The sequence below is a fragment of the Carassius carassius genome, chromosome 45 (genome assembly GCF_963082965.1).
Source record: "Carassius carassius chromosome 45, fCarCar2.1, whole genome shotgun sequence".
Classification (NCBI taxonomy): Eukaryota; Metazoa; Chordata; class Actinopteri; order Cypriniformes; family Cyprinidae; genus Carassius; species Carassius carassius.
In genome coordinates this window covers 16772780-16796166 of record NC_081799.1, presented here as the reverse complement: position 1 = coordinate 16796166, position 23387 = coordinate 16772780, and the positions used below count along the sequence as shown (strand labels likewise).

At 37.8% G+C, this 23387-nt stretch overlaps 1 pseudogene; it reads left to right on the top strand.

Annotated features, from left to right (window-relative positions):
* LOC132127684 (uncharacterized) overlaps positions 1-23387 on the top strand; it is a 90204-nt pseudogene that overhangs the window by 12682 nt on the left and 54135 nt on the right.

The following is a 23387-nucleotide window of genomic DNA, read 5'->3' as shown; positions in this document are numbered from 1 at the left end:
TGTGAAACCTATTTTAAAATTGTTTTGTGGTATGTGAAACTATAATAAAGTTTTAGTGAACAATAATATGTTTACGTTTTGTTCTGCGTTTGAGAAGCGTACTGTTGTTATGGTTACCACATCGCGATTCTTTTCGCGACTATTTAGCGGCAGTTAAAACTACGTAGGCTACTCTGAATAACTTTTTATTCTAACGTTTTGGTTTGAATTGTTGGTTAAAAGAACGTAGGCTACTTTTAAGGTCCCTCATAATTTTATATTTTTCTTTCTTGTGATGCTTGTGGGCATCCTGCCCCAAAACTCCTAATTTCCCTTTCGGTTGCTTGTAGGTAAAGGACCATAATAAACACATGTAAAAATGATTATAAATACTATTAGAGGCATGTTTGATGCAGCTGATGTTCATCTGTTACTTTATAAAAGGTGTCAGTTTAATAGCTGTTTGCTGCTGTTATGTCTCATTTTCTGTGTATTTTTATTTATTTATTATTATTATTATTATTTTTTTTTACAATTTGGCTGGCAAATCAAGTGGTATTTATTACTCTCTTGTGAATTCTTAGATTTGTCCTCTGATTTGTAAAACTTGAAGCTGATCGTTCCGTATTGACTTGCAGAGACAACATTACATGGTATTGTCAATGATTAAGTTCCTCATTGGATATAGAATTGTTCCTTTGTAAAAGTTTAGTGACTTTCAATATTGTTTTAAATTAATTTGTACAAAGTTATATTTATTAGCCTACACTTGAAAATTCAAGATAATCCTTAGACATGCTTTATATTAGAACAACTGCAAGAGAGAACTGTTTTATAATTGATACATTAATTAGATCATTTGCGATGTTGAGTTCCATTCTCTGCAAAAACGTGGTGAGAAAATTATTGACTTAATATAAATATAGAAATATTATGAAACAAACTGGCTGTATCATCTGTTAAACATACATAAGACAATATATGAGTGATATTGCATGTCCATTTTCCGCCCAAAGTAAAATCTCATTTAATCAGCTGTTTTATTTCTGCGGTGCAAGCGATCACAGGGCTGTAATGTTTTGTCTGGAAGATAAAAGTTGTTGGATGGGGCTAATTTAAATGCCAAGATCCCTGCTGGGATCTTAATTGATGATTTGTGTCGTGGGACAAGCTGCCCAGGGGCAAAACTGCAAACACAAAATACTCTGACTTTATTTGCATATTCCCCTTCTTCACATTATGAGCAAATTACAATCTGAGGTTCAATACTGCAGGAACCGGAGCTCTTTTGGTCTAATCACTAATAAAATGACTCAGTCGCCCTAAATGAGGGAAGTGAACTGAGCAAAAGGAAGATTGTAAACCAATTGTAATGCTTCTTAAGTTGCATAAAGCTATTTAGAAAATTGTCTTCCATTCTAATGCATCATTTTTGATGCCAATCATGGCACTAATAATTCAAATGCCCATTTTTCTACAGGTCTCAGTTGGATTTTCAGATCGTACACATGTTGTTTGTCTGTTGACAGTTAATTAGATACTGTATCTGTGCAAAATAAAAAATGCAGGCTCAAATGAGAATTATTCATCAGCCTGTAGTCTGCTGGGGTCTTGTGTGTTCAAGGTGAAGCAATATGAGGCTACATTGTTCTTCACTCTTCTAAGATGCACGGAAACAGAGCTCTGTTGTTACAGGCTTCCACCGCTAAGCCTTTGCTGATCCTGATGGCTCTCGGAGGAGTGTGGGCCTGTTATTGCCGTTAGACGGCTGTGCATCCAAATGACCTCGTTGTGCTGCTCTCCTACCGCTAGGCACGATGGTCAAACTCCTCTCCTGGGATCTGGAGGTAGGGGAAGATTTCCTTGATTTACATGTGTTCAGACACTTAACGGTCACCCGTAGCCTGGTGCTCACATCACAGGCCGTGCTGTCATGTCACCCTGGCCTTGGAGAGAGACGTGGCATGATATGTTGGAACTGACGTTGATTTGGTTTACAAGAAAACACAGACTTGAAAATGTCAATCGATCGTAGTTGATCGATTGCTCTTGTTTCTTAGTCTTGCCGATTTAAACATTCAAGCGTTTTAAAAAAAAAAGCTAAGTTAGCATGCTGGTTTCTGCGCGCACTCATTTAAAGCATGCACACAGAGAGCCACGTTTCAGACAATGCGTGTACACAGAATGGATTCCTCCTTCACGTATCCTTCTGAATGAACACATACACACAAAATTATCCCAAAAATTATTGACTCTCCAAATATTCTCGTAAACAATACACAACCGAATGTGATTCATCTGCAATTATGAATGCGATATTGCGTAGCTTGTCAGAGAACTTCGGCTCTGTGTAGCAAGTGCCGCTCCATTTGAAAGCAGGTGATGGATATTTAGTACTAATCACAGAACCAGCTTTAATAAAGAAACACGCATGACAATCGCATGCGATTAATCGCGCAGCCCTACAAATAACGTAGCTACGTAGTTAATGTATTAGTGGTTCCCTCTGATTTTAAATAGAGCACAGGCAAAGCCTTTGTTTATATGAAGAGATTTATCTGATTTGGGATTTGTTTTAAATTTTGAAGTTAGTTTTATTAACATTTCAATTTCACAAAGAAATATGCAACTTTTTTCTGAGAAATAATAAAAGGACACCTTTTCATTCATAATTTAATAATTATAATAATGTCATTTTGTTTTATATATATATATATATATATATATAATTTGTAAGAACATTGTACTGTGTAATCTGTATCCTGAATTTTATCGCATTGTAAGTTTAGTGAATTGTTACATCCCTATATGCTAACAGTTTTTGCTGATCATGCTGTTTTGTAAAGTTAAATTAATTGTGGGCTACCAAAATCTGAAGAATGCCTGCCCGAAGGGCTACCAAGGATTTTGAAATTTTGCGAGCCCTTTTATGGTTTTAGTTTTACTTAACTATAATGACATTGCAAGGCAGTTCATCAAACAGGGTCTGTGTGGGTCCTTAAAAAATCATAAAAACTCTTAAATATCCTAAATGGTATAAGAGAAGTCATAATTATCATTTTAAGAGATCTTAAATTTTGAAGAATAAAAATCTGCAAGATTTCCATTGCAGGAGAGACCGAAGTCAGTTCTAGAAACCAGACTATCATATTGTGATTTCTGGGTGGGATCTTTTGAATATGACCGAGACCAATTAATATTGAGCAACACCTTACCAACTGCACACCAATGCCCTGACTTTTGAACTAGCAGAACAATGTTGCTTTAGAAAAAATAGATGTAACTTTTTTCTTTATATATTCTTTTTTTATTATGTTTTTTGCTATTATTATCTTATGCAAATAACAGACAAAGTTGTTCATAAGAACAAACATAATTACTTCACCAGGATCAAAAGCAGAGTCAAATTAGCAGCAGCTTATTATTAATTCTGAATTTAAAAACCTTGAACAAGACTGTAAACCTCCAAGTGCCTTTGTTCTTATCTCTAGTGGAATGCTGATAATCCAAATAAATGTACTCACTCAGCGTCACTGAGGGAAACGCGAACACTTTCACCAAATCCTGAATTTATTATATTTCTGAGTACTTTCTCAACACAGACAAATGTTGAAAATATTTTATTTGAATTCTGTTTGAGATCAAAGTAGGAAAAAAAACTTACCCAAGACCAATTCATATCTTCCTCCCACTAAATATATAAATATATGAATGAGTATAATAACCAGTCAAATTAAAATAATGTGCTAGAGGCAGGAGAGTGCTTGACTAAGGTTGAGAGAGAATGATGTTTAACATTTTCTCTATTAGAGTGTGCATGAGAATTGTAGTTCTCACATGTTTTACACATTTCATATGTTGGTGTCATTTGGCGTGACTGGAGAGAGATAGATGTTCTCCAGCGGTGCATTGTGTGCATTCTGCTCTCCTGTCTTTTGGAGTGCGGCATTTTTATTAGAGCTGAAATAGTGCATTGAATTCTCATCTATTACTGTAAAAGCCATCTTCTCTGAAAGTGGCATCTCGATCCATCCCGTTTCAATGACATCATTCATAAAGGCAAGTTTTTCTCCCATTCACACTTCCTGCTCTGTCCTCTGGAGCATTCAAACACAGACCACCATTGATTCCAACCACCTGATTTCATTTGGACCTTTGACACTGAGCTATATCGTAGTTTCCTCTCCCGCTGATCTATTTGTGCATCTTTTGTTGTGTTTCGAACAGAACCCCCCACGTTTTCCATCATTCTCTTTCAAACTCAGATCCATTGAAAGCCATTGATCTGTAACTGCATGTCTCCAAAATGCCTGTAATGGCGTCAGTACATGACAGAATCACTTAACAGCAAAGACTTGAGTTATTCTTCCCTTTATTAATGCATTGGAATGGTTTTCCTTATAGAGATGGTGAGTGACTCCTGAATAACATCTAATTCACTTGCTTTAAAAGGATTATTAATGCACATCAATCCAGATAATGGATCTGAGTTGTATTTGCAAAGTGGTCTATCTCAGCTAGTTTTATTGGCCTGTTGCTTTGCAAATACTGTTAGGAAGAATTTTTTTTGCTTTCTAATAAAATGCATTAGGACAAAGCAGCCTCTGGGACGTCATAAAGCACCTGGCTTCCCAGTGGCTTTAGCCGCAGTCTTTGATTTACAGCTTGCAAAAGTTTTTCTTCTTGGAAACTGTTTCCTCCTTTTTTCTTTCAACTCAGGCCACTTAATTCAGTTTAGTTTGAATATTTTTGGGGCTACTGATCCTTTGAATAAACCTTTAATGCTATACATCTATAAAAAGATCTGTAAATAATGTATATGTTGTATATACAGTATACAAAATATATATTTTTTTCAGATTCTTGAGAAAACACTTGGTGATTAGTGAAATTTATCATCAAAAAACTTGCACTGCAAAATTTTCCTTAATACACTGAAAAAAGGTGTAAGAAACAAGTATCATTGACAAATTGATAGTAAATTTCACATTAAAAAGAACCACAAGTAAAAATCTGAATTAAACTAATTTGTGAAGTAGAGTGTAAAGAAGAAAACTTTCTTGTTTATTCATAATGTTTAAAATGTGGCTAATGGAAATCTCTGAAATTATTGCAGTTATTTTAAGACAAAATTATGACTTTTTCTTTATAACTGCTTTTTAATATGTATTTATATTGATAGCTGCTGAAATACTCATAAAAAACACCAAGTTCTTCACAAAAGTTCCAAGGATTTTTAGGCTTTTATAAAATTATTAATTTAATGAATTAATTAAGTTCCATAAGTTGTGGCAATGGATTTGGGAATGTGTGGAAAGCTGGCCTACAGTGACTGCTCTGATCTGAATGAATATTTGTTTCTCTATTAATATTGTAGCTCAAAATAACTATGAGCAAAATCATACAGGAGTTCTTATAGCATCAATAAAAACGTACTTTTCTCAAGGGAGGCTCTTAGTGTTATTGTACCAAACTGGTTGCAGAATAATCCTGTAAAGTGTTGTAATGTCCCTAAATGATCTATTTTAATAAGTAAAAATTGATTTGCACGATTGCTGTGAATTTAGTGTAAGATACTAATTCATCTGTTGTCTATGTATTTATATATGTACTTGTTTTTATCAGTCCAACAGTGCGAGAGTTCATCATTATATCTGATTTCCTCAGAGCTCAGTGCTGTTTAGAGCTGCTGGTGGGTGATATTTCATACATCAGTATAAGCAGCACGATTTTAGGCTGCAGGGTGCTTTGCCTTCCTCGAGCACATGAGAGATTTCACACACATGCTCGCACACACCAGCTGCTTTATTGCGTACGTACAGTATGTGCCGACAGTTTTGGGAAAACCTCATGTCATTTCAGATTTAAGAGGCGGTTGCAGTCACCAACAAAAGGCCTCAACAACATATTTTTGGCTTTATAATGGATGTTCCAACTATGCTAAACCACATATCTCTGCTTCTCGATTTGGTTTGTTTTTAGGGGCCCCATAAGGCATAAAGTTGTTTCCTTTCAAGTGGAGTGTAAACATATAAAAGGTTGCAGACTTAGTGAGTTCTGGCTGTAATGTTTGGAAATATCTTTAAACATTAAACTAAATTTTATTCCCAAAGCAGTGTACTCACACACACATAGTATTAAATATATTAATATTATTAAAAATGATAGTATTTTATATTTTACATTTATATATATATATATACATATATTATATTATATTATATTATATTATATTATATTATATTATATTATATTATATTATATTATATTATATTATATCAAAAGCAATCATGTTTTTCCACTTTTCCTTTGCAGTGCACTTTCCACATTGAAATGAATGGATTTTCAGTGTGCTCTGATGCAGTGTAAACTCTACTGTGTAGGTGACCTTACTGAATTGACTAGTTGATGATCTTACGGACAGACGCATGTACTTCAGTTTTCTCCAGCTGCTAGCCGTTAGACTTCTGGTGACTGTTCAATTGAAAACGTAGAGGGAGATAAATATAGCAGACGATGTGCCCCGCTTTGTGTGAAACTCTAGAAACGGATGGTCTTCGGAGAAATCATCACTTGCCGTGGGGGAGATGATATTAATGTGAGCCCGCAAACACTGGGTGCGATAACAGCCAGGAGACTGATCAGCGATGCATCAGCCATTTATCGACCACAACTGCGTGGAAAACAATCTCGTGCTCCCTGACTGTTAGAACTTTATAGCGTTGCCCTTCAGAAAGGACTGATGACAGCTCTGAGCTAAAAGTGAAACATAAACAGCTGCTGCCCCAGAGTGTGGGGGAAATGTAGACGCACGCATGTGGCGCTCTGCCATAGGAGGGGTAGGATGACACAAGTTTTTGTTAAGAGCGAGGACAGCAAATGCCCTCACCGTTAGGCAGAGAAGTTGGGCCCATGCACCCAGGTGGCTAATGCATCTTTGCCAGATTTGGAACAGAAGTGCGAAGCAATGCGCAGAAGGTGGCAGTAATGCAAAATATGGCATACACCTGCCTTTTATATCTGTGTAGTGTCGCAGTCCAAAGTCCTGCTGTTTGTATGCGCTCTAGAGGTATTTATAAACCACCATAGACACATAATACAGCTCATCACACCTTTTATCTCAGCTGACTTCAGCAATAAACACAACTGGCCTGAGCAAGAGCAAAAGGGTTAACCTTTTCCTTCCCATGAGAAAAGGAGGGTGGAAAAACAGAGTGCGAGGTCATGGTGAATAGCATGTAGGGGAATTACTCACTGTCCTTCCTAAACCTACCAGTATTATCAGACTGAATGATACAGCTTCAGTGGCCGTGGAAAACCTGATAAATGCTACTTTAGATTAAATTAAAAGCTAGATGAAATATCAAGACAAGGATATCATTGTGGTGGAAGGATTTTGTTTCTGAAATGTGTTTAACACAATGAACAAAGTTGCTGTTGCAACCTCAAAGCGGGAATGGTCATATATGTGCATTTTCTAATAGAAAACCAGGCTACTGCTAAGGGGAAGTAACAGCGTAAAGATCATTTTACTTAGCAAGTGAGTAAAACCTTTTTATTTTATTTTATAAATGAAAAAGTTAGTAAACCCTTTTTTATTATATTTATATTGCTTTTTATTTTATTGAAGATTTTACTGGTGTGACATAGTGAAATATACTGTAATCTTAACAAACAGGTTTGGAGCAGTGTTATTTTATAATGTATTATTTTATTATTTTATTTTATTGTGTATATTTCAAAAATATATATATTCTGAATTAGCTTTTATGTTTTCAGTTTTATTTATTTATTTTGTAAATTTTTTTATTATAATTTTTTTAATATTATTAAATTTATTCGGTTTCTAATCCTCATTTGTAAATCGTTTTGGATAAAAGCGTCTACCTTTAATGTGTACCTTTTAAATAAAAGCATCTGCTACATGCATAAATGTAAAATATTTGTACAGTATGCCTATTGCCTTTATAAAAAATAGCTTCCTGGGGACAATATCAAGATGGCTGTTTAGTGATCTGAAAAGGAATAACTCATCTGGTGTAATAGTATCGACAGATTACTGAAGTTTGTTACCATCTCAGTAATGCAAGAACGCATGTATGTACAATAATAGTGCACACTTATAATGTATTGTATGTACTTGATTTTTTTGGCCTTAGACTGCACATATGTGTTTCTATGAGCCTTCACGTGTGTGTCTCATCTTGTGTGTGTGTATGTGACAGACTCATGAAAATCATCTTAAGCCAGGGAATCTGCTGAAAGCTCAGTGCCTGATTGTCCTGCGTCCCAGCTCTCATTCCTGAAGTCCCAGGACAGGAAGCAGAGCAAGCTGCAGGCCTCAGAGAGTGTCTGGGTTTGGGCAGATGGGAGCTGGATTTTGGCTAAGGGCCAGAGAGCTCCGGTGTGTGGAGAGAAACGAAACAGCATATGAGCTCAGGGATGCATATTACACACAGCAAGGTGACCATCAGCTTCTGTCAGTTAAGTTTTAGTAATAATAATGTTAATTTGTAATATTTACAAATAATTTTGGAAAAAGAATAATAATAATAATTTTTTTTAGACTTTTTTTAAATTATAGGATGGATAATAAGAAAAAATAAGAAAAGTATTTTCAACATTGGTAAAAATAAGATTATTATTATTTTTTTAATATTACAATGATTTCTAAAGGATCACGTGACACTGAAGACTGGAGGAATGCAGTTTTCATGAATCAGATGAATAAATTACATTTATACAAATATATTAAAATGGAACACAGTTATTTACAATTTTAATAATACAGTATTTCACAAAATTACTGTTTTTACTGTATTTTCATCAAATAAATGCAGCCTTGTGTAAAAATATAGTTTTAAATTCAGTATTTCTGAAAGCAATTATGAAACAATCAGTTTACATTCATTTATTAAAATATGACCTTTATGATGCAGTCTAGTGCTGCTGTGACATCATCAGCTTAATAAAAATATGTGATTCTTCCATTCAGAGGTCGACTGTTTTACAGGTTTTAAAGTTCCCATAAACTCTTCTTCGAAAGTTTGAGGAAAATTACAATTTAATGGTGTGGTGGTGTGCCATTTAAAAGATTTAGAAGGATTTGTTTCGGATAAGAGCCTGGATCTACCTGTCTCATTGCTATGCCTGAAGATATTTTTAGCAGTTAAGTCTTTCTCCTGTTTGGATTTCCGCAGCTTGCTAATGTAGTGACTGCGGCAAATATTCCAAGATTCAGTTGGAGCAAAATGTGTTATGCACTGAGTGGGAAAGTGTTGTTTTTTTTGACATGGAAAGCACAGTGTATACTTCATTAAGCGCTAATATTGTTTTGTGAGTTTGTGCATCAGCCTGAAAGGTAAAAAAATAAACTTTTGCTTCATGCAGCTTGTGCATTTGTTTTGTTCTCAGTGTGTGTATATTTAAGCTTAATTTGTCTGCATGGTGCTTCATATTCCTCTTGTTGTGTCTAGAGTGGCCTCCTGTGTCAGCTGCACACTGGTTTAATGTGAAGTTTAAGCCTCTCGTGACGCCAACAAGAGTCTAGTTACACTAGTGGGAAAACCTGCTATTGTCCACTAAATCCCTTCTAATTCCCAGGAATTCTGCTTTCATTCCACTCAACCTCTTTGGTCCTGCCACACTTCCATAAGTTACTATAAGTGATCTTAGAGAGACTTTACACCATGATGCCTCTTAATGCTATTGATAGTTTTTCAAAAATAGAACTCAACATGTCATGCTGTGTGGTTTTAAAACTAACAGTATTATTGGGAATTCAGGGGTTCCACAGGGGTGTGTGTTATTGCCTATTTTATTTTCTTTATATGTGAAATAAATCAGATGGAGGGTGGAGGAGGGGGAGGAGGGGGTAGTGGAGCATGTTGAGACCTTTTAATTTTGAGCACTGAGATTGATAAGGATCTATCTTTTACACAGCAGGCAAATAGTGTCTATATAAGAAAACTCAACAGCAATTATCTCTTTTGAGAAAGTTAAAAGGATTCAGTATAAGACAGGACATTTTAACACAGTGTATCGTCCTGACAGTTGTTAATATTTTAGAGGTGTTTTTGTGGATTAATTATTATTATTATTATTTTTTGTATTGTGTATATGTGAGCCTTCTTGCAGATGTTTTTGATGACTGCTATCAGGCATTTCTCACTGCAGAGGGCTTTTTCATATATTGCACAGAAATGCAATTACGCCCTAATGTTACACACTTTATTAGAGGAGAGACACACAGAATATGAATTGTTCCATTGTTGTCATAGTAACGGGAAGTTCTAAACCCCCGGCAGCAAATGTTGTTCTCGTAGTCTTTGAACAGCTGGGGGGCTGTTACTGGCAAGGCATTGTGGGTAATTACCACATAAACCTTACATTTCTCGGGTCAAAATCAAGAGCATTTAGAGTTTGAGATGAGTCATGGTGTTTGATATGCATTGATCTAATGACTGCTGTAGACTGTGTAGTCATATTTTTGGTCACATATTTCTGGATTCTTTGTGTATAAAAAGTTTTGAACATAATGTATTCAAAATATCTTTTCTAACAATATAAATCTTTATCACTTCTTAAAAATGTAACACATCCTTGCTGAAAAAAGAAAAAATGATTTAAAAAAAGAATAAATAGAAATTTAATGACCCCAAACTTTTGAACTTTTTGTTTTATATATTGTTATAAAATATGAATATTTTAAATAAATGCTCTTCTTTTTACTTTTTTATTCATCAAAGAATCCTGAAAAAAGTATCACAGGTTCCAAAAAATATTAAGCAGCACATCAGTTTCCAGCACTGATAATAAATCAGCATATTACAACCCGAATTCCGGAAAAGTTGGGACGTTTTTTAAATTTTAATAAAATGAAAACTAAAGGAGTTTCAAATCACATGAGCCAATATTTTATTCACAATAGAACATAGATAACATAGCAAATGTTTAAACTGAGAAATTTTACACTTTTATCCACTTAATTAGCTCATTTAAAATTTAATGCCTGCTACAGGTCTCAAAAAAGTTGGCACGGGGGCAACAAATGGCTAAAAAAGCAAGCAGTTTTGAAAAGATTAAGCTGGGAGAACATCTAGTTAATTGATATCAGGTCTGTAACATGATTAGCTATAAAAGCTTTGTCTTAGAGAAGCAGAGTCTCTCAGAAGTAAAGATGGGCAGAGGCTCTCCAATCTGTGAAAGACTGCGTAAAAAAATTGTGGAAAACTTTAAAAACAATGTTCCTCAACGTCAAATTGCAAAGGCTTTGCAAATCTCATCATCTACAGTGCATAACATCATCAAAAGATTCAGAGAAACTGGAGAAATCTCTGTGCGTAAGGCACAAGGCCGGAGACCTTTATTGGATGCCCGTGGTCTTCGGGCTCTCAGACGACACTGCATCACTCATCGGCATGATTGTGTCAATGACATTACTAAATGGGCCCAGGAATACTTTCAGAAACCACTGTCGGTAAACACAATCCGCCGTGCCATCAGCAGATGCCAACTAAAGCTCTATCATGCAAAAAGGAAGCCATATGTGAACATGGTCCAGAAGCGCCGTCGTCTCCTGTGGGCCAAGGCTCATTTAAAATGGACTATTTCAAAGTGGAATAGTGTTTTATGGTCAGACGAGTCCAAATTTGACATTCTTGTTGGAAATCACGGACGCCGTGTCCTCCGGGCTAAAGAGGAGGGAGACCTTCCAGCATGTTATCAGCGTTCAGTTCAAAAGCCGGCATCTCTGATGGTATGGGGGTGCATAAGTGCATACGGTATGGGCAGCTTGCATGTTTTGGAAGGCTCTGTGAATGCTGAAAGGTATATAAAGGTTTTAGAGCAACATATGCTTCCCTCCAAACAACGTCTATTTCAGGGAAGGCCTCGTTTATTTCAGCAGGACAATGCAAAACCACATACTGCAGCTATAACAACAGCATGGCTTCGTAGAAGAGTCCGGGTGCTAACCTGGCCTGCCTGCAGTCCAGATCTTTCACCTATAGAGAACATTTGGCGCATCATTAAACGAAAAATACGTCAAAGACGACCACGAACTCTTCAGCAGCTGGAAATCTATATAAGGCAAGAATGGGACCAAATTCCAACAGTAAAACTCCAGCAACTCATAGCCTCAATGCCCAGACGTCTTCAAACTGTTTTGAAAAGAAAAGGAGATGCTACACCATGGTAAACGTGCCCCGTCCCAACTATTTTGAGACCTGTAGCAGAAATCAAAATTGAAATGAGCTCATTTTGTGCATAAAATTGTAAACTTTCTCAGTTTAAACATTTGCTATGTTATCTATGTTCTATTGTGAATAAAATATTGGCTCATGTGATTTGAAAGTCTTTTAGTTTTCATTTTATTAAAATTTAAAAAACGTCCCAACTTTTCCGGAATTCGGGTTGTAGAATGATTTCTGAAGGATCATGTGACACTGAAGACTGGAGTAATGATGATGAAAAACGTCTCAGGTTACTAATGTACAGTAACCATGATTCCCTAAATAGGGAACGAGACACTGCGTCCTCTAGGGGTAGCTATGGGGAATGCCTCGTCATGACCCGTGTCTAAAGCATACATTGAAAAACACCAACAACATGTTGGCCGGCGACAGCCCGTGACTTCATTACCGGTGCGACTATAGTATAAATAGGTGCCGGGAGAACATGTCATCCACTTCTTCGTCTAATACTTGCGTCCAAAGCATGGCAGGAAGCTAGAGGATGCAGTGTCCATGGTTACATAAGTAACCTGAGACATTCCCTTTCAAGGTAACTTCAAACTGTGTCCTCTAGGGGTCGCTATGAGGAATGGTATACCCATGCCACCATGCTGAGGGGAGTGCAGGCCAGAACCATGGCGAGCACTAAGTACCAACTCTACCATTTCCATGGGAGTTGCCCCTGGGGCATTAGATGGCTGTCCGTGATATTATCCCTTACAGCCAAAGGCCGAGGCTACATATGCAAAATTAACTGTTAGGGCCAGACTCCTGGGCCCGGGGTAGAGCTCAAGGCTTGGAATCAAGAATAGATTCCTTTAAAAGGATACGACCAAGAGCCTAGCATCATACAAAGTCTTGGCCTGTTACACAGGGCCTACCGCTTGCTCTTGCATAAGCTTGCTGAAGGAACTGTCTCAACAGATCCCTAGTAGAAACTCCCTGTTTAAATAGGTATCCTGTGGATACATAGGTAGAGTGGCGCCCAAGATGAACGGGGCTTTTACCAGCTCAAGAAAAGACACGAAGCAACCGCGCAAAGCCCTTACCATATAGGTTTTTAGAAAAGAACGCAGCATACTAGCGTGCGAACATACCACAGTGTGGATTTCAGAAAGTGTGCAAAGACTTCATGTGCACATTTACCATAACATGGATTTTAGGATACCATTCTAAGAGGCTCTCGTGGCACTCTGAAAAAGCAGCCCGTAGATGCAATGGTACATCCCAAAACCAATATGTTTGAGAGTCATCCACTCGATATAAGGTGTAATGCTGGAGTGGCTAGCAGTAAATATCTAGCTGAAGGGAGGGGCAAACACCCAGCTCTCAAATGACAGGGGAGCTCGACCTTCCGCATGTTTCAGTGCTGGAACAGCTAGCAGTAATTTTTTTAGCTGAGGGAGCAACACACCCAGTTCTCAATGAGAGAGGGGGCTCAACCTACAGAATGTTCCAATGCCGGAATGGCTAGCAGTAGGTTACCTAGCTGAGGGAGCATAAACCCAGCTCTCAACTAGAGCTGATCATTAGAATCAGAAGGGTAAGCATGCTGCAAGCTAGCCAAAAACTCAGAGTTGGAGGAAGGGCCTAGTTCACCTGATGCTGTTGGTTCCAGGTGCTCTGAGAAAACAGAGAACTCAACTCTCACATGAGATGAGAACTCAGAATTCAGAAAGGAGTAGCGCTCATAGGCAACCCTTTTGATAAAGGCGAACGCTGCCAAACTACCACGAGAATAGTCCACAGAGTGAGGAATTCAACTCCTCAGAATGGGAGAGAACTCGAGCACCCGGAACCAATTTAGAGAAAGGGAATGAAGCTAAAATGTCTAACCCTTACCGTACAGGATTTCAGAAAGTACACAGAGCTTAGCATGTGTACTTAAAGCTTCCCATGCATCTGTTCACAGATACTAGGGATGTCCCGATCAGGTTTTTTTGCCCTCGAGTCCGAGTCATTTGATTTTGAGTATCTGCCGATACTGAGTCCCGATCCGATACTTCTATAATACATAAAAAAAAGAATAAAGAAGAGTGAAACACAAACAGATCCAGGATGTTCAATAAATTACATTTTGAAATATATTCAAATATAAAACAGCTATTTTAAATAGGCTAGTAAAAATATTTCAAAATTGTACTGTTTTGCTGTACTTTGGATCAAATAAATGCAGGCTTGGTGAACAGAAGAGACTTCTTTAAAAAAAACATTAATAAGCTTACTGTACAAAAACTTCTGACTGGTAGTATAGGCAACTTTAATTTTTCTCAAATTTCTATCTTTTAATTGGCTTAGAAATCTATAAATGCTGGACAATAGCAAATAATAATGATTTGTTTATATACTACAAACACTGTTTATCACATAATGAGGCAGAATAGTTTCTATACTGTAATAAATGCTATGTCAATTAGCACTGCATTGTTCATATACTTTATTTATCACCTGCTGGAGATGGCTTGAAAAACAATTTATTGTCGTGATCGTATATTAATGTCTTCGTGTTTGCGTAAGTTTCTGTTTTCCTGTGAGAACCACAGCGATAGCTGGACGTTTATGTCCATATTAGGAATTTCCTGATATGACTATCAGCGCTAGAGTGCCCTCCGGCTTCTAGTATGAATGAAACACACACTACATGAGAGTTTAGCGCTTTGTGATGTTCATCTCGCTGTATTCTGGGTCCAAATGAAATATCAGGTCATGCGCAGACTATCCTGTCTCTTTGAGTTTGAATCTATATTTATTCACACCAGCTCTTGAAAACAAAGTGATGTCATGCCGCACGCGTTGCTGTTTCTGTGTGGAGTCAAAAGGGTCTAACTCTGTGCCACTGCATAACTAAAGATGTGTTTATAAATAATGAGAATATATATACATCCGAGTCCTGATCAGGAGGTAACGTCCGATTCCGATCGAGTCTGAAACCACGCGATCGGGCCCGATTTCCGATCACGTGATTGGATCTGGAAATCCTTAACAGATACCCAGAAGTACTGAACTGAACAGGAGAGGCAAGTTCAAATACAACCCCTCTAAGGCAAGGGTAGCACTGACTGAGATAGCATTACACAAGAAGGTTCTCGCAAATGCCACGTATACTTCCCGCTTGATGCTTCAGCATGAAGCCTCATCTGGATCACATCTCTTATCTTGCCTACGTCCCTTTGACCCGTGATTCCTCATATGCGGGGGATGGGCGTGAGTCATGAGACTAGCCTTCGGTGCCCATTTCTGATCCTCAGATCGAGATGGGCTAGGACCCCTGGGTTATACGGGCTCAGACCTGGACCTTCGTGGAAGGAAGGATTTGAAGGCCGCTGAACATGCCTTTGCCTCCCTGAACTTCTCAACCACTGTCTCGACAGAGGTATCAAAAAGATTGAAAGGTGAGATGTATCCTAAAAGGCTTACATCTTAAGAGAAGATGCATCCACCATGGAGAGATAGCAGGGCAGCTTCTCTTCAACAGGTAGCATCTTCTCATAACCATTCTCATGCATTCCCTTGATGTTGGCATAACCAGTATGCTGGAATCTGTGGATGCGAGATGAGAATGAATTTTATGTTTTATTAAAAAAATAATAATAATAAATTAAAACCGGAATGCAGCATAATGTGGTTATCTGAGTAGGACATGATATAAACCATCTTTCAAACAACTGCAGACAGACCCACAATATACATATCCTATTTCCTAAATCATTGATGGGGAGAAATTTCTCATCAGATCCTTTCCATGTTCTCACCGCGACGCAATACGCAGCATGCATTTAGCTCCTGCGGGAGCTAAACACGATCCGCCCAACCGTTAGATTACCACAGAAATCAAATGCGAGTGAAACTGCTGCCGCAAATGCATCGCTATTCCCACGAGATGTGAATGCACTCATGCAGACGTTGTCTACAAACTTGGGTAAATGGTGAAAAACTCACATCCCCCTCAGTAGTCCTGCGAATGCATCACAATGAGCACAGCAGAGCGCATCCAACTCCCTCGAAAGCTGAATGCGCTTGCTCTTCACTACACATACACACCCACAGCACGCGAGCCGTGTGAACTGCAAGTATCAGAGCAAAGCCTCTGGTGAGAAACATGCACTCCTAAACGCTGTACGCTTTCTAACAAAACAGTCAATAAAGACAAAGAATAGGATGACGTGTTCTCCCGGCGCCTATTTATACTATCGTTGCACTGGTAGTGTCGTCATGAGCTGTCATCGGCCAACGTTTTGTTCGTGTTTTTCAGTTTATGCTTCAGACATGAGTCATGACGAGGCATTCCCCATAGCGACCCCTAGAGGACGCAGTTCGAAATTCCCTTGAAGGGCAATCAGTTTTGCATCACAGGAATAAATGACATTTTAATGTACTAACCCGATTCCAAAAAAGTTGGGACCCTGTACAAATTGTGAGTAAAAAAAGAATGGAATAGTTTACAAATCTCATAAACATATTTTATTCACAATAGAATATAGATAACATATCAAATGTTGAAAGTGAAACATTTTGAAATGTCATGCCAAATATTGGCTCATTTTGGATTTCATGAGAGTTTGAGTTTGAAGTTATCATCATCTACAGAGCATAATATCATCCAAAGATTCAGAGAATCTGGAACAATCTCTGTGCGTAAGGGTCAAGGCCGGAAAACCATACTGGGTGCCCGTGATCTTCGGGCCCTTAGATGGCACTGCATCACATACAGGAATGCTACTGTAATGAAAATCACAACATGGGCTCAGGAATACTTCCAGAAAACATTGTCGCACATTGTTTTCTGGAACAACATTGAACACAATCCACCGTGCCATTCGCCGTTGCCGGCTAATACTCTATAGGTAAAAAAGAAGCCATATCTAAACATGATCCAGAAGCGCAGGCGTTTTCTCTGGGCCAAGGCTCGTTTAAAATGGACTGTGGCAAAGTGGAAAACTGTTCTGTGGTCAGAGTCAGACGAATCAAAATTTTAAGTTCTTTCAGGGAAGACCTTGCATTTTCCAACATGACAATGCCAGACCACATACTACATCAATTACAACATCATGGCTGCATAGAAGAAGGATCAGGGTACTGAAATGGCCAGCCTGCAGTCCGGATCTTTCACCCATAGAAAACATTTGGCGCATCATAAAGAGGAAGATGCGACAGAGAAGACCTAAGACCGTTGACAAGAATGGGACAACATTCCTATTCCTAAACTTGAGCAACTTGTCTCCTCAGTCCCCAGATGTTTGCAGACTGTTATAAAAAGAAGAGGGGATGCCATACAGTGGTGAACATGGCCTTGTCCCAACTTTTTTGGGATGTGTTGATGCCATGAAATTTAAAATCAACTTATTTTTCCCTTAAAATTATACATTTTCTCAGTTTAAACATTTGATATGGTTGAAATTTGCGTATTGAAATTTGAAAGTGCCACATCATTGCATTCTCTTTTTATTCACAATTTGTACAGTGTCCCAACTTTTTTGGAATCGGATTTGTATATTAAAATAGAAAAACTTTATTTTACATCATAATAATATTTCAATTTTTTTTATCAAATGAATGCAGCCTTGATGAGCATAATAAACTCCTGTAAAAAAAAATAATAATAAAAATAAAAAACTTAAAAATTGTTCTGATCCCAATCTTTTGACTGGTAGTATATATATTATATATAAAGCAAATAAAATGTAAACAAAAACTAAAATGAATACTGAAAATTTTAAAATAAAAGCTCATTTAAAATATGAATAAATACATATTTATATAAAATAAATTCTTAAATAAATAGTATAGAAATCATACTAAAATATCACTGAATCAGACCATGAGACCATCAGACATAAGAAAGCCACAGTCATCTCCGTAGGAATCAGGTCAGTCACACAGTCCAGGTGTTAAGTCTCCTCAGCCATCTCCTTCACTATATGTAGAATCATTATTCAGAGTGGCTGGAGGGAGTGCAGGAGGTCGGTGTGGAGACTGAGGGAAGCTGGAACTAGGTATTTCACAGAAGTGCTCTGTGTATTAGAAAAAGAGGTTTACCCTAAAGTTTAACTTTCACTGGCTGTTTGAACGAGGGTTGGGAAGGGCAAAGCCACAAATCTTCTGTTCATCTGGTACTGTTTGGAGAGCACTGTGGTGTGTATGAGGGACCTATTAGTGTGTATTTCTGTAAATAATCTGTTTGTATGTGTGTGGTGTCCTGGTTGTTTGTTAAGGGGCACTGTGCTGTAGATGTGGTGGTCTGTTGCAACAGGAACGCTAATGCTTCCTCTGAGGCCGGTGAGGAACAGCATGATTAGCCCTCCAGCCCCCCGGAGGGAGCCGCTGCGCTCTCCTTGCTCTAATTCACTTTGACGTCAACAGGAAGGCAGATCAGGTCTCATGAGGGGGAGAGGGAGGTGGGCTGCGGACTGTATGTGTGTGGAGGGCTCTGGGGCTTTGGGAGGCTGCGGGAGGGATTACAGAACCCTAAAATGTTTTCTTTGTAGTATGGAAGAAACCCGAGAAAGGTTTCACACGAACCTATACTGACAGACTGAAGCGTGGGGGGCTGGCAGCCATTCCTGCCATTCCCACCCGTCTTTATCTTTGTTTGCCCACCTACCTAAGCTTTCACACACACATACAGCCTCTATTAAGCCAGAACAGCATGAAACATGCATACATATACTTTCACGCAAAATATCAAATTACTTTTCAAATTGTGGGTCAGCAGGTCCACGGGTATCACGCAGCGTCAATAAAAAAAGATCCCCATTGTCCAAAGCATGCAGTGTTGCTTATACCTGAATCAACATTTCTGCTCATTTTACAAGTTGTGCTGTAATGCTGCTGGAGTAATAAACTCAGGCTTGCTATTAGAGCGCAGACCGTTGGATGTAACTGTACTCAGAAGGCTTATTTTCTTGTGTTGTAGACTGTCTGGAGGGCAGTGTGCTGTCGGATCGACTCCAACTTCAGATGCTCCGATGCTGAGAACAAGCAAACTGTAAGTTCCTAAATCAACACTTCCATGTCCAATTAAAAAACACACGTGCTCTGTTCCAAAAGATGGTGAGCTGCCTATGTAAGCAGTAATTTTAGGCATGCCCCTTGATGCAAATGTTATTGTAGGTCATCTAAGATCAGGGTTGGATAAAATTATCTAAAAATTCTATCTATCTATCTATCTATCTATCTATCTATCTATCTATCTATCTATTTTTTATAATTCTATTAATTTAATACTGAAAAGTAAAAAGTTCTTGGATCTAAATACAAAACTGCTGTTTTACACAAATGTTTGTCTGAGCTGTTAATATCTTATGCTTATTAGAGTTAGCTTAGCAACATGCTAACAACAAACTCCATAGAAATGAACTGTAAACGATGCAGTTAATGTGAAAAAGTTTGTGTGAAAGCACTTGTTTAGCATTGCTGCCTCAGTTTTCATTCTCAGTTCACCATTTATGAGGTTCAGTTTCATTTTAGGATGATAGCAGCTGCTTATGTAGGCAGCAGACAGCTAGGCAACTCACTAGGTGTTGGAACAGAGCCATGAACGTCGCCAGATTCTTTTCTTCAATTTTAATGTGAGAAAGGTAAACAAAGGTTGTTTTCACAAATGCGCCAAACAGCTTTTGCAGTCATGCATGAAGTGCAGCCTTTCATATTACTTTTATAAAGGTTTTTTGGTTGCACTTTATTTTACAGTACGTGTACTTACATGTACTTATAGTGTATCTAAGAAAGTTCTGGTAATACAAGGTAACTACATGGGGTAGGGTTAGGTTTAGGGGTAGGTTTAGGGTAAGTACCTAGTTATTACATAGTTATTGTAATTACTATAATAAGTACATAGTATGTACATAAGGAACAGGACTGTAAAATAAAGTGCTACCGTTTTTTTTTATATTGTATTGATAGCAAATAAAATACTCTCACACTTTTGTAAATGGCTGATAAAAATGCAGTGTCACCTATCGGACCACCTAGAATATACAAACCTGTGATTTCTCTGCAATGATATTGCTCTTCTGGAGTCGCTGAGTTATTCCTCGCTGGTTTAGTCAGAATTGGGCATTTACAGATGAATTTCGAAATGAATTTTCCAGCACTTGCTGTTCATCTGCAATCACCCTGACTGTGTTGTTTAAGGGTTTGTTTCCTCACTCCAGTAGCACTTTTTGTTATGTCCTTATAATGCAAATTTGTTAGAAAACACAATTTGTGTCTTTAATGGTTCGTGGGCTCAGGGTGGAATTACGTTGTGGATGAGTGAGAGAGTTTGTGTGTGTTGCAATATGCAGAAGGGTTAACTCTTTGCTTTTCAGAGGGGGTAAAAGCAAGGCAAGTCTCTTTAATTGAGTGTGAAAACAGCTGGGTATCTAGAGCCATTTCCCCCCACAGCAGCATGGAAGTGACTCAATATCCTCCTGACTCTAATCGCTCATAACCCCAAATTCCCCCTTTCTTTCTCTCCCTCTCGCTCTCGGAGCCCTGCCGAGGATTGTTTTACTCTTAATTTTGTTAAACCTAATGAGATTTCCCTAATTAAATCTCCTCCTGACTGGAAACCTCTCTCTCCTGTCGAGTGAAGTGATTGTTTGTAGATCTTTTTAGACAAATAAACATCTTCGGAGCGAAAGCACAGTGCAAGAAAAATGGAAGGAGCCTGCATCTTTTCATTTTTGTGGTAGCAGCCCTGTGCTACACTCACCATGGTTTGCTTAATGTCTTTTCACCTCATTTTTCATCTTCTCAAATGATCAGTACTAGTTCCTCATGTCTCATATTGCAGCTAAAATGAAATTATTTAACTTATTGTACATTGTCAAAACTTAACCGAGAGCAGTGTTGGGGAGCACCAAATAAATGTAACGATGCTACTACGAAGTTATTAGCATAACAGAAGCTCAGCTATCTTCGAAACTGATTTGTTTTTTAGTTATAAGCCACTTTCTCCAACAAGTAGCAGTTTTTTGAAAATATTTTTTTGTTTAGCTGATTTAAAGTTGTGCAAACTAATCAAACACACTCCTAACCTAAACCTAAAACGAATCTTTGAAGTCTGATTCTTTTTAATGCCATGGTTAACTTAATTAATTGAAATACATTGACCTGTGTGATGATTTGTTTAAACTCATTCACTTCGATGAGTCATTTAAATGAATGTTTAAAAACAAAAACTCTGTATCATAATCTGTATCATAGCATTGTATACTAACTTTACATTATCTGCATAACATACTAAACATTATTATGTGTGCATTTTGACAAAATACTATTTTTATTGTGTTAATATACTGTTTATTTATTTATGAACTTATCCAAATTTATTAAAGGCTAATCTTTATGGATAAGTTTTAATGAAGCGTCCCCTCTGATGTGAAATAGTAGTATTTCTAGACAGATCCACTACTGAAAGCCTCTTTTATAGAAGCAATATTGTCATTTATATAAGGCTGTATGAATATGTATGTGTGTGTGTGTGTATGCCAGGATCTTGTTTTGTGTCGGAAAGTGCCGCTGGGTGTGTCTGGTCCATTGAACTCTCTGAATAAAAGGCCTTGAGAGTATTGTTGACTGCGGTCATTGAGCTGGTATTGTCGATGCCCCATGGGAGACTATTGTGGGACTCGACCTTCTGTTTCCCGTGCCGACTTCAGAAAGCTAGTGCCAAGACGCCTTCACACAAACATCGCAGACACACACCATTCCAACCAGACCCTATTCTTTGCCCCTCCTGTGGACCGTTGGGCAGTCCGCCTAGCTCTTGTGAAAGGTGCCCTCTGATTTTACCCCCTCTGATCAGGTTTCTGCCACCAATTGCCCAGTTTGATGTGAGTAAGTAGGGTGAGGAGTCAAGGGAGATGTCCTGGCTTCTGGCACCAGCAGGCCACTCACAACTCCTAGATCATCCGTGTGACCGTTCATTATTCAAGGACTGGCTTGACAAAGCCTCCTTTGCTTGGAATGTTACCGTTGTTTATTTTATTTCCAAAAAGCTCTATTTAAAACATGAAATAAAGTGCACAATGCATCAGTGCATGTTAATCAAAAGGGGGGGAAATGTATTGTAGTTCTAATATTTTTTTTCTTAAACATTTTATAATTTTCTCCATTCCTGCAATCAGTTTTCTGCTGAAATAATCAAGGCTGTGGCAAAATTATACTAACGAATAATTTAATAGCTTAATGTTTTCCTAATCAAAGTCTCGCCTATATTATTTATTCCACATTACAAAGTGTTTTTGGCAACATGAAGGTACACTAAACTAAAATCAACATTCAAATCATAGAAAACATTTCATTTCAGCAGATTCTAATACTAAAAACGTATTTTTCCATAGTCATGGAAAAATATAGTGGAATTTTAGAATTGTAATTGCGTTTCCTGGAAAAGCATTATAATTTCTAAAATCTAAAATGCATGAAAAAGCTATGGAAATTATTATAATGAATATATATTTTACTTGCCACGCGTAGATCTAAAATATTTGATAACTTTGAGTAAAACACTGAAGGAAAAACATGGGGGAAAACATCTGGAAATGTATTAGTGAGAAGTTGTGCCAATCCTGCATTATTTATTATTATTAATGTTGTTCATTTATTATGGCAGCAGAAAGAGCTTTTGCAAAACTGTGTCAAACATCATAAGGCAGCACTTAATTTTATCTATTGGTATTATTTTTGTGTTTAGTATTATTTTATTGGACCGAGGATGCTTATTAGAAAGTAAATGTGGCCCATTTTAATTTCATGTTGCCATTTAATAGTGGATATTATTTTTTATTTTTTTTCTGTACACCATCAGTTTACATGGGCATTAACAATACAGTACCTTGTGTCACTGAGCAGTTGATTAGTATGATTCCTTTTGCTCTTTCTGTAACAGTCTCAACCTCATCATCATCATCATCATCATCTCCACCAGCACCCCTGGCCTTCACCCCGAGTCTGTTCCTCATCAGCCTCGATTAGCATTATGTTGATTTAGCCTAGCAGCCCCCACCAACCCTACGGAGGCTTATTAGGTTGAATATTTTTTTTATTTATTCCCGTTTTCTTGGGGTCCCTGTCGGCATTTCCAATTACTCTCGCCGTTCGGCTGTAATTGCCTCCGTGCTAATGGCTGCCAGACAATTGTGCTAAATGAGGTGAAGGCGCGAGGCAGCGAGCTCGACTTCATTAAGA